The following is a 12073-nucleotide window of genomic DNA, read 5'->3' on the forward strand; positions in this document are numbered from 1 at the left end:
ATACCATGTAGTAGGTAGGTATGGTGGATACAAATGGCATAGTTTTTGGCTCAAGAATTTGGATGCACGAGAAGTAATCCCTCTCAATACAAGGCTTAGGCTAGCAAGGTTGTTTGAAGCAAACTCAAGTATAAACCGATACAACAAAACTTACATAAGAACATATTGTAAGCATTATAAGACTCTACACTGTCTTCCTTGTTGTTCAAACACCTTAACCAGAAAATATCTAGACTTAGAGAGACCAATCATGCAAACTAAATTTTAACAAGCTCTATGTAGTTCTTCATTAATAGGTCCAAAGTACATGATGCAAGAGCTTAAACATGATCTATATGAGCACAACAATTGCCAAGTATCAAATTATTCAAGACATTATACCAATTACCACATGAAGCATTTTCCGTTTCCAACCATATAACAATGAACGAAGCAGTTTCAACCTTCGCCATGAACATTAAAAGTAGCACTAAGAACACATGTGTTCATATGCAACAGCGGAGCGTGTCTCTCTCCCACACAAGGAATGCTAGGATCCGATTTTATTCAAACAAAAACAAAAATAAAAGCAAACAGACGCTCCAAGTAAAGCACATAAGATGTGACTGAATAAAAATATAGTTTCACTAGAGGTGACCTGATAAGTTGTCGATGAAGAAGGGGATACCTTGGGCATCCCCAAGCTTAGATGCTTGAGTCTTCTTGAAATATGCAGGGATGAACCACGGGGGCATCCCCAAGCTTAGACTTTTCACTCTTCTTGATCATATTGTATCATCCTCCTCTCTTGACCCTTGAAAACTCACATATTCAGAGGTGAAATAATCATTCTTAACACTTCTGAACATTGCACAAAGCTACTGAAAGTTAATGGAATAAAGAAATCCATCAAACATAGCAAAACAGGCAATGCGAAATAAAAGGCAGAATTTGTCAAAACAGAACAGTCCGTAAAGACGAATTTTTCTGGGGCAATTAACTTGCTCAGATGAAAAAGCTCAAATTGAATGAAAGTTGCGTACATATCTGAGGATCACGCACGTAAATTGGCAGAATTTTCTGAGTTACCTACAGACGGGGCTACTCAATTTCGTGACAGTAAGAAATCTGTTTCTGCGCAGTAATCCAAATCTAGTATCAACATTACTATCAAAGACTTTACTTGGCACAACAATGCAATAAAATAAAGATAAGGAGAGGTTGCTACAGTAGTAAAAACTTCCAATACTCAACAAAACAGTAATAAAAACATACATGGGTTATCTCCCAAGAAGTGCTTGCTTTATAGCCATTAAGATGGGCTCAATAATTTTAATGATGCTCTCGCAAGAAATAAGAGTTGAAGTAAAAGAGAGCATCAAAAGCAAATAAGAAACACTTTTGATTCTAATCCACTTCCTATAAAAAGGAATCTTGTAAGGGAACAAGTACTGAAAGCACAAAGCAACAAGCATAGAAATGCAACACAAGCGCAACTTCAAGATTCTCAACATAAAGAGGGGAAACTTAATATTATTAAGATGCATATAACCATGTTTCCCTCTCTCATAATAACTTTCAGTAGCATCATTGATGAAATCCACAATATAAATATCACATGAAACATTCTTATCATGAGCTACATGCATAAAATTATTACTCTCCGCATAAGCATAGTCATTACTATTAATTGTAGTGGGAGCAAATTCAATAAAATAGCTATCATTATTATTCTCATCACCATAATCATCATATATAGGAGGTATATTGTAATCATAATTAATTTTCTCCACAATAGTAGGTGGACTGAAAATGTGATAGTCATCATTGTAATCATCATATATAAGAGGTAAAGTATCATCAAAGTAAATTTTCTCCTCCATGCTTGGGGGACTAAAAATATCATGCTCCTCAAAACCAGCTTCCCCAAGCTTAAAATTTTCCATAGCATTAGCAGCAATGGTGTTCAAAGCATTCATACTAATAACATTGTCATTAGCATGCATATAAAGTTTCATAGGTTTTTTTAATTTTCTCTTCAAACACCTCATGTCCTAACTCAAGATAAATACTATAAAGATCTCTAATATTTTTGTTGTTTTCCATTAAGCCTAACTAGTGAAATCACACTACTTAGTGTTCTCAGGAGTATTCATTTTAACAGTAATAAAGACAGGTAAAGCAAACTAAATTAAGTAAAGTAAAACAAGTAACTAATTTTTTTGTGTTTTTGATAAAAAGAAAGCAAACAAAGCAGTAAATAAAATAAAGTAAACCAAGACAAAAACAAAGTAAAGAGATTGGATGTGGGAGACTCCCCTTGCAGCGTGTCTTGATCTCCCCGGCAACGGCGCCAGAAAAAGTCTTGCTGGCGTGTAGTTGACACACGTCTGTTGGAAACCCCAAGAGGAAGGTGTGATGCGCACAGCAGTAAGTTTTCCCTCAGAAAGAAACCAAGGTTATCGAACCAGTAGGAGTCAAGGAACACGTGAAGGTTGTTGGTGGCGGAGTGTAGTGCGGCGCAACACCAGGGATTCCGGCGCCAATGTGGAACCTGCACAACACAATCAAAGTACTTTGCCCCAACGTAACAGTGAGGTTGTCAATCTCACCGGCTTGCTGTAAACAAAGGATTAGATGTATAGTGTGGAAGATGATGTTTGTTTACGAAGAACAGTAAAGAACAAGTATTGCAGTAGATTGTATTTCAGATGTAAAGAATGGACCGGGGTCCACAGTTCACTAGTGGTGTCTCTCCCATAAGATAAATAGCATGTTGGGTGAACAAATTACAGTTGGGCAATTGACAAATAGAGAGGACATAACAATGCACATACATGTCACGATGACTACTATGAGATTTAATCAGGGCATTACGACAAAGTACATAGACCGCTATCCAGCATGCATCTATGTCTAAAAAGTCCACCTTCAGGTTATCATCCGAACCCCTTCCAGTATTAAGTTGCAAACAACAGACAATTGCATTAAGTATGGTGCGTAATGTAATCAACACAAATATCCTTAGACAAAGCATTGATGTTTTATCCCTAGTGGCAACAGCACATCCATAACCTTAGAACTTTCACATCGTCCTGCATTCAATGGAGGCATGAACCCACTATCGAGCATAAATACTCCCTCTTGGAGTTACAAGTATCAACTTGGCCAGAGCCTCTACTAGCAACGGAGAGCATGCAAGAACATAAACAACATATATGATAGATTGATAATCAACTTGACATAGTATTCCATATTCATCGGATCCCAACAAACACAACATGTAGCATTACAAATAGATGATCTTGATCATGATAGGCAGCTCACAAGATCTAACATGATAGCACAATGAGGAGAAGACAACCATCTAGCTACTGCTATGGACCCATAGTCCAGGGGTGAACTACTCACACATCAATCTGGAGGCGATCATGGCGATGAAGAGTCCTCCGGGAGATGATTCCCCTCTCCGGCAGGGTGCCGGAGGCGATCTCCTGAATCCCCCGAGATGGGATTGACGGTGGCGGCGTCTCTGGAAGGTTTTCCATATCGTGGCTCTCGGTACAGGGGGTTTCGTGACGAAGGCTTTAAGTAGGCGGAAGGATAGGGTTGGAGGCGGCGCGAGGGACCCACACCATAGGGCGGCGTGGGCCCCTCCCTGGCCGCGCCGGCCTATGGGTACGGGCCCTCGTGACCCCACTTCGTATCCCCTCCGGTCTTCTGGAAGCTTCGTGAAAAAATAAGACCCTAGGCGTTGATTTCGTCCAATTCCGAGAATATTTCCTTTGTAAGATTTCTGAAACCAAAAACAGCAGAAAACAGCAACTGGCTCTTCGGCATCTCGTCAATAGGTTAGTGCCGGAAAATGCATATAAATGACATAAAGTGTGTATAAAACATGTGAGTATCATCATAAAAGTAGCATGGAACATAAGAAATTATAGATACGTTTGAGACGTATCAGACGTGAACAACAGTGTCATGGTGGTGTTCGTCTTCGTGGTCGGCGAATTGGTGATGCCTGTGACAGGCGTGACCGGAGGTGCCATGGTGGTCTTCATTTGTGTGGTTGGTGACGTGCCCATGCTTGCGATCGGCGTGACCGACGGTGCCATGGTGGTCTTTGTCTTCGTGGTCGGCGACGTGCTCATGCTTGTGACCGGCGTGACCAACGGTGCCATGGTGGTCTTCGTCTTCATGGTCAGCGACGTGTCCATACTTGTGACCGGCATGACCGACGGTGCCATGGTGATCTTCGTCTTCGTCTCCGTGGTCGGCCACGTGGTGATGATTTTGATCGGCGTGACCGGCGGTGCTATCACCGACGTGTCGAAGCTTGTGAACGTCAGTGCCATGGTGGTCTTGTGATAGGTAAGGTAAGATCACCATGTTGTCATAAAAGTAAAGCTAGAAAAAGCATACCGATCAATCAAAGTGTCACTTGCATACCACCCATTGCAACCCACACTATCAAATAAAATGCGTTTTATGTACCGAAGAGCTCTCCTTCACGTTGGATGCCGCGGGAGAGAGGGGTCAAGCGGCAAGCGCGCCGTGATCTCCGTTGAAACAGGCTACCATGCAGCACGGAAAATAGCCTGACATATGACAACAGAATGCGGTGTTAAACTTCATAATGTGTAGGTTAGATTCAGCTTCATTCCATATCGCATTACCTTTCACAGACTTACTAAAGGGGTCAAGCTAAGTGCCCACTTTTTCAGCGTACATACGCTCGGCTCGGCCTGTTTGCGCGTTCCTGAACTGAACTTACTCTTACTGAAGGGATCCCAATCGGCAATCGCGTGCGGCAATTACTGGAACGGACCAGTGGCAGTGAAAAAAATTGGAAAAACCAAAAGTTGCCATCCGATCCTTCATTCCGAAAATCAGATGGCCATGGATGCGTCGCGTGTCCTGCGACCAGAAATCTAAGTGCAGTAAAAATTCTGTGAATCTAGTATAAAAGAAAACGGATTTGCTAAGAATTAGCTTAGGGCTGAGTAGACTTCTTAACCGCTGGATTATGTACGGAGGAGCGTGCGAGCTTCAATTTCTTTTTCTTTGTGTTGTTTTGCATGGTCTTCAGACAGTCGTGAAAATACGAGCGAAAAACAACTACTTAGACGAGAATCCATCACGCGACCTAGAGTCTAGATCCTGACTACTCTTACCCGCCAAAGATGTTATTTGTTAGTTGATGAAGCTTCTTTATAACATATGAAATATCGCATTTTCGTTTTCTTTTTCATGTTTTCGCTCTTTTTTGTTTTTCATTTTGTGCATTACTAACTACTTAAGTTTGCTGCGCTGTAGAGAAATAAAAATATTCCAGTTGCAAGTGGTTGCAACTGAGTTTTTTTGCAGTTACAAGTGCACTTTCAATTGAGATTTCTTCCACTTATAAGTGTCGGTTGCAAGTATGTTTGCAACCGAGATTTTCTCCAGTTGCAACTGTGGTTGCAACTGAGACTTTTTCTAATTGCAAATGTGGTCGCAACTGACATTTTCTTCAGTTGCAACTAACAAAATTTCCAATTACAACTATGGTTTAGACTTTCTCCAGGCAACTCAGAATTTTTCTTGGTGCAAACGGTGTTGGAACGAAGAATTTTAAGAATGTTCAAACCACAAAAATATTACCTTTTTTGTTGCATAAATTTTATTTTACTGATTATTAGAGGAAAAAAATTAACTTGTATATTTTTGAAAAAAATGGACTGTAAAAGTAGAAAAACATAAAAGAAACAACTACAAAAGGCGTTGATATTATTCTACTAAGCACTAAGCTAGTTCACAGCAGACTGAGACTGGATAGACCTAAAATAAAAAAAAAGTATACTTAGCTCCCCAAAAACGAGATCTCAATGCTTGTTATCTTCGCTAAACTATTGCCGACACTGCAACTTCTGGTGTAAGCATACGTGGTGTGGCGAGCTGATGCGCACATGCGAGCTTGGATGTTGGTGAACATCGCAATCTGGCCTCGATAGATCGATCAACGACCGAGATGGTTCCCTAGATGGTGTGCCATCGTCGAGGGTCGAGAGCATTTGATTGGACACATGTTAAAATTAACACGATAGAGGAGCTAGAGTAAAAGATGTGTCCTATCCAAATTCTCCCGGTGCATCCTATTCATAGTAACTCTAACAACTTAATTGTCGGATGTGATTCTACACCTATCATACTATCTCCATATATCCAGCTATCTGTTCTTTACAAAGAAAAGAAGGCTTTTTTCTTCAGAATACATATATGATTATCCTTCCATGCTGGGGGTCTTGGTGTGTGGAGTAATTCAAACAATGTCACCAACCGATCAATCAACTATCTTAACTCTGGTTGTGTTGTGAGAGTACACTATCCGAGTATTAATTATAGGGCAGACGAAAACTAAAAGCTCACAACTCTCTTGTTTGGTGACATCGCTTAAACTCTTAAAGGATGGCACATGAGTTCGAGAGGTCGATTGTCCTGTAAATGTTTTCTAGAAGCTGACTTATGTAAGCTTTGAATTAACATAATAGGACACATGTGTTTTCACATGTAATTTTCACTGGGATTTTTTATTATTGATTTGTACAATATGAAAATAGACACGTAAGACCTCGTGTTTCTTTATTTGTACTCCATGTTGGTATGCTTTCTTGAAAAAAACATATTTTCCAATGAAGTTGTGAAATTTTTTTAATGCCTAGAGGATGGCACATGCTGTAAGCTGCAAACTGGATTCTAGAATCCGAGTAATAAAACGAAAAAATGTGAGAGTAGTTGTATATATAAAAATTCATAATTTCCGTCGTTTTTCATGATTGATTCTCGTACGAAATAGACACATGTCTCGTGTATCGTTTTCTTTACTCCACGATTGTATGTCCTTAAGAACAAACTTGGTACCCGGTGGACGTATGGGGATTGGGGAACTGGTGGGTCTGGAGAACTTGAAAATTTCAGTTAGATTAACAATGGTCGGTCAAATGAGTACTCCTAGACACAATACATCCCCAAGTTAAGAGTGCATCCTATTCATAGTACCTAGAAGGATACCTCGCCCGCTCGCCGCATGTTGCTCCATAAATCTTTTTAAGAGCTCTACTCTGAACGAAAGGTTTATGCAAGATTTAATGGGTCACTGGCTCACTGCAGTCAGCGTCTAAATTTATTAACAATGGTGATTCGCACGACAGAGAAAGAATCAAAAGCAACCTTATGAATCATCAACAAATAACAGAGAAAGAATTTCCAAATAGTTTTTGCTCCCATTCTTGTCACCTTGTCAGCATACCTAGGCAGGGCCGGTTTGTCGGTTTCTTAACTGAACTTGCTCTTGAACGTAACGTAGAGACGCTAGTTGGCTCCCCGATAATAAGATCGCATTGCAGATTCAGTAATCCTGGCAAATCATTGGCAAGACTGCAAGCTAACATCACTGTCTTGATTCTGGAAGCCCGTACGACAAAGCAAGTCCCCTAACCAGGACAGCAGAGCCGTTTAATCCGGACTCCGGACGACGCCGCGTTTATTCTACAGCATGGTATCGGCAGCCATCATGCACTCGAGGCCTGCTCGGGTGCTCCCCTAAACAAAGTTGAAGGGTATGGTTAGTTTTATTTTATGTTGGGTCCGCCACAACCTATATTCAACCTATATATATCCGTTTGTATTGGTACGGTATATGTACGTCGTGTAAGAAAAGAAAGAGATCGCATGACCAATTAATAATCTCATCCGCCTAAATACCGCTCCACGTCGTACATGCCTTGTTTTGAACAAAACTTGGTACACGCACGTGACCGTAGATACGTAAAAAACGAGGTACAACACAACGCGAGCCATACGAACCTGTACAAGGTTATATGGACGGTGGACCTACACTGAAATTACGATAGTGCGTCCGCCTACAAATAAGTATGGAAAGATATCCACCGTTATTGTGATTAACATGCCTAGAATTTTTTCAGAGGTGGAGCACTGGAACAGAAATGCACACTCACGGATGATCAACGGAATGGATGCGTTTTCCTTTCAAGGCCAGACTAGAGTCGAGGAATCAGGGCATGAGCAATGGTGGCATACACAACTAGTTGCTCCATGTAAAAAAATTGTCAGAGGCAACATGATCAATTTTATCTCTCCAATGGAAGTTACAATCTTTGTGAGAAAAAAGAGAGAAGGGACCCCACAAATATGATACTATGTATCTCTTTCTCTCTCCAAAAAGCATGTTTTTAAGACTTAAGATCCCACTTCCTGAAGAGGAGGCTGCCTCCTCATCCGAACCTACTTTGGACCACCCGAATCTAGATAAAGGTGTGAGGCAGTAGCTCTAGGGCAGTGCATTGGACATGCCCTCAGGGCTGTTCGGTAAAGTAGTATGGACCAGGGCCAGGCCGCATGTAGGCGATTAGGCGGCATCCACGTGTACGCGACGTGGTGAGCCGAACATTCACACGCAGGCGGTCACTAGAGTCATGGCAGGTTGCCTCGACGCCAGCACGGATTTTCGCTGTTGGGCAGTGAGACCCTCTCACTTTGGCCAGGTTCTCCAGCTCGCTTTGCACGATAGCTAACTCGAGAGCCTCCTCGTACATAACTCAGCTTGGGTGGCTGGTCGGAGAGCTCGACCTCTAGTGTGACGACCTTCATAGGCGGCCTGTCGTCATTGCCACCATCATCATCGTCGCCACTAAGGCACTAAGGTTCGACATGCTGGGCGCAAGCCACCCCCATGGCCAAGTCCTCTCCTGTACCATCCACTCATCATCCCAGTATCCAACCCAGAAGATCCTGTGGAAAAATTACATACGAGATTTAGATTAGATGGTCTATGAGACATTCGCGATAACCCCAAAGAATGGAGAAGAAAATTCATGAATACTTTTATACCGGTGATAATGTGAACTAGAATTCTCCCATCTTACATCGTTCGACAAAATCTTGACGAGTCAGTATCCGACTACGTCAAACGCTTCAGAATACGAAGAACACATGCTATAGTTTGGCGATAACGTCGTGGTACATGGCCAACTTAGTTTTCAGTGGATTAAAAACTCATCTCAGCGAGAAGCTGGAGGGGTTCAAGTTTGTGAGTGTCGGCCAGGTCCTAGAAAAAGCTCAGGTTAAAAGCCAGGCTAATGAACAAGGATATGTATTAGATGAGTCGACACCGGCTTAATGTGATTGACGCTATTGCCCACTCAAACGAAGATTCTGATGTGTACACTGCAGAGTTTGTTTGGCCTTTCTAAGGCCAAAACCTATATCTACGAAAATTTGAAGCATATTATTAAGAGTAGGAAGGATTAATTCAAATGTAAATTTGGTGTGCCAAATGCAATAGAATATTTGATGATGTGCCAAACGCAATAGACTCAAGGCTAGCCCGTTATGTCCCAGCTCTGTTAACCTTCTTCTGTGTGATATCGTCAAGAGCATCGTATCCTCTTCTCTTTTCATGTGGTGAGTCTTGCCACGAGCTTCGACGGCGGCGCGGGGACCGGTTGCCCTTTGGAGAGCGATCGGCTACCATTTCTTTCCTTGTTGTGCTTTGCATTCGAGAGAAACACGGTTCTTGCCATGTTTAAACCATGAAGTGCAGCACGGTAGGCGCTTGCACGCAGATCATATTTCGGAGGCTCAAAGGAAAGCAAGTATGTAGCAGCTGCTATCATGCCACCCTGAGGTGCTTTGGCGACTAAATCACCTAACACATCTTTTGTAAAGGCCAAAGTAAGGTCTTGAGACATCTCTTGCCAGTCACCGGCCTCCTCCAATGTGAGGTAACTTGAAAGTTTGACTAGACTCATCAGCAACCTTCCTTCGTTCATCGGGTGCTTTTCTTTTTCGTCCATCCGCTTCTTTGCAGCCACCAAATTCTTGTGCTCATCTTCCATCAGTTTCTGTTGACCAGAGAGGAGCAGATTGTAAGCAAGTAACTCATCTTCATTTTCTTCTCATGTGATAGGTTTTACGCTAGTAAAAGCTTCTTTGGCCCTCTCCCAAGCCGACGAGGGAAGGACATGGTCGGATCAAGCCCCCTTTTTGCCACTAGCGACTCCGCTGGGAGGAGCTTCCTTCGGGTCCTTGATCGTAGCTGCAGCAGGGATTTCAGTAGAAGTAACCATCGCACACTGAAAGTGTGTTGAACCGATGCTATGGTTGTCACCGCGGTTGTAGGTAGCACCGAAAAGATACATACAACCTTCTTTATTAATTCAGCAAAGGACGGACAAAGATCGTACATCAAAAAAATTGAATCATCCACACAACGCCTGGAGACCCACAATGGGTGAAGATATGCCAACATGCATGACCTTATGACTAGAAAACTGAAATTCCTCCATCAACTAGGATCGAACCGGAATTGTATTGTATACCTCGAGACACCCTCTAGGCGAAACTAGAGCGCTCATCTAGTTTATCAGACTCTTAGCGAGCACCTTATGTCCATGCTACATATGTCGCCACCGCCGAACAATTCTTCATGGTTAAGATCCGCATAAACTTTGGCGATCCTGGCGATGGCGCGAGACAACGCGTCATCCCTTCCCACGCAGCTCATCACGCGTCCTCCATCAAAACTCCGCAGCATCGCTCGTCATTTTGGAGCACATGTGGCCACTACACATGGGCAGTGGAAGTCTTCATTTCGATCACTTGGTGCATTTCCAGGCTATGATCTTTGTTTGCTGTTGCATTTGCTCCATCCATGATATCTCAAGTTTTACTAAATTTAGATGTATGTAGACCCGATTTAGTATATACATACATCAAAATTTTGATAAAATTGAGACATCCTTGTATGGACGGAGGAAGTACTACATGCACATATGTAAGTAAAGGGGGAAAAATAGAGAGAACGGTTATACTAATAATAAGGAACATGTTAGGGTCACAGGTCCGGTCGTAAGAGCATCACCACCGGCGCCCCCGATAGCATTTTGGGGGCCGGCAGCGAAAATGGGCTCGCACCGGCGCGCCCCAAACGGCGCCGGCCAATTTTGGAGCCCAATAGAATAGCGATCAACCCCGTGCCGGCCCCTTTGCCAAGGGCGTGAATCGGGCGTGTCGGCATCTCGAGGAGGAACATCAACAGGCACCAGGCACCGTGAAGCCGGCGCAATGCTGCTTGAGTTGTATGAATAATTAAAGTACAAATATTTGTTAGATTGATTGATTGTATGAATAATTTAATTCTATTTGTGAATAAAATGTGATCGATATATTGTTTGAAAATATTGTAAAAAGAAAGAAAATTGGGGGCCGTCGTTTGGAAGGCGCCGGTGTGGAAACGACTTTCCCAAATGGAGGATGCAGTGCCCGGCGTCTCCCAAATAGAGGTGCCGGCGTCGGCATAGGCTACCGGTGGAGATGCTCTAACGTGCATGACGTTTTTCTAGCACGCCAGACCGAACCAGGTGCGAATGCAGGAAGTCCGGCTCGGTGGGCTGGCCCTGGCTGACTCCAGAAGTAGCAGGAGGGCCGCTTAGCCGCGAAGCAAACCAGAGCAGCAACCCTGTCTAGTCTACCTTCCTTCCTTCTTCCTGCCCTGCCCTGCTCAAACCCCACCGCAAAGAGAAAGGCAACCTAGTCCAACTCCAACGGCAACCGCTCCCCCGGAGAAAGCGAAAACCAAGAACCCATCCCCCGTTCGCCGCGGCCGCCGCCTCCTGCTCCCAGTCAGGCGCCCCCCTCCCAGAACCAGAACCCTACCGGATTCGGCTCCCAATCCAGTCGCCCGCCCGCCCGGCCCTCCGCTCGCCGTTCCAGGTAATCCGGTTGAGCTCCCTTCGTTTGTTTCCCCGAACCCGCCCTCGCTGTTCCCCCTCGAGATTCCGCGGCGATTGTATATAGGTTCTAATTTTGGGGGGAGCAAAGTTCGGCCGCTCCAGAGTTTGGCTGATAAGTTGCCTTCCGGATGGTACTGTAGTTAGTATCTCGATTGCGCTACTGTCTGCTTATGTTGCTGTTGTTTATAGGGCTGGCTGGGAGTAGCTAGGGTTTTCGATTGTTCCGCGGTCGCTGACTGCCTGCGCGCCGGATCAATGCCCCCCTACCTGAAATAACTTCTCTGTTTATCCTACCAGGTCTC

This window comes from Lolium perenne, chromosome 6, assembly GCF_019359855.2.
Source record: "Lolium perenne isolate Kyuss_39 chromosome 6, Kyuss_2.0, whole genome shotgun sequence".
In the NCBI taxonomy this organism is placed as follows: Eukaryota; Viridiplantae; Streptophyta; class Magnoliopsida; order Poales; family Poaceae; genus Lolium; species Lolium perenne.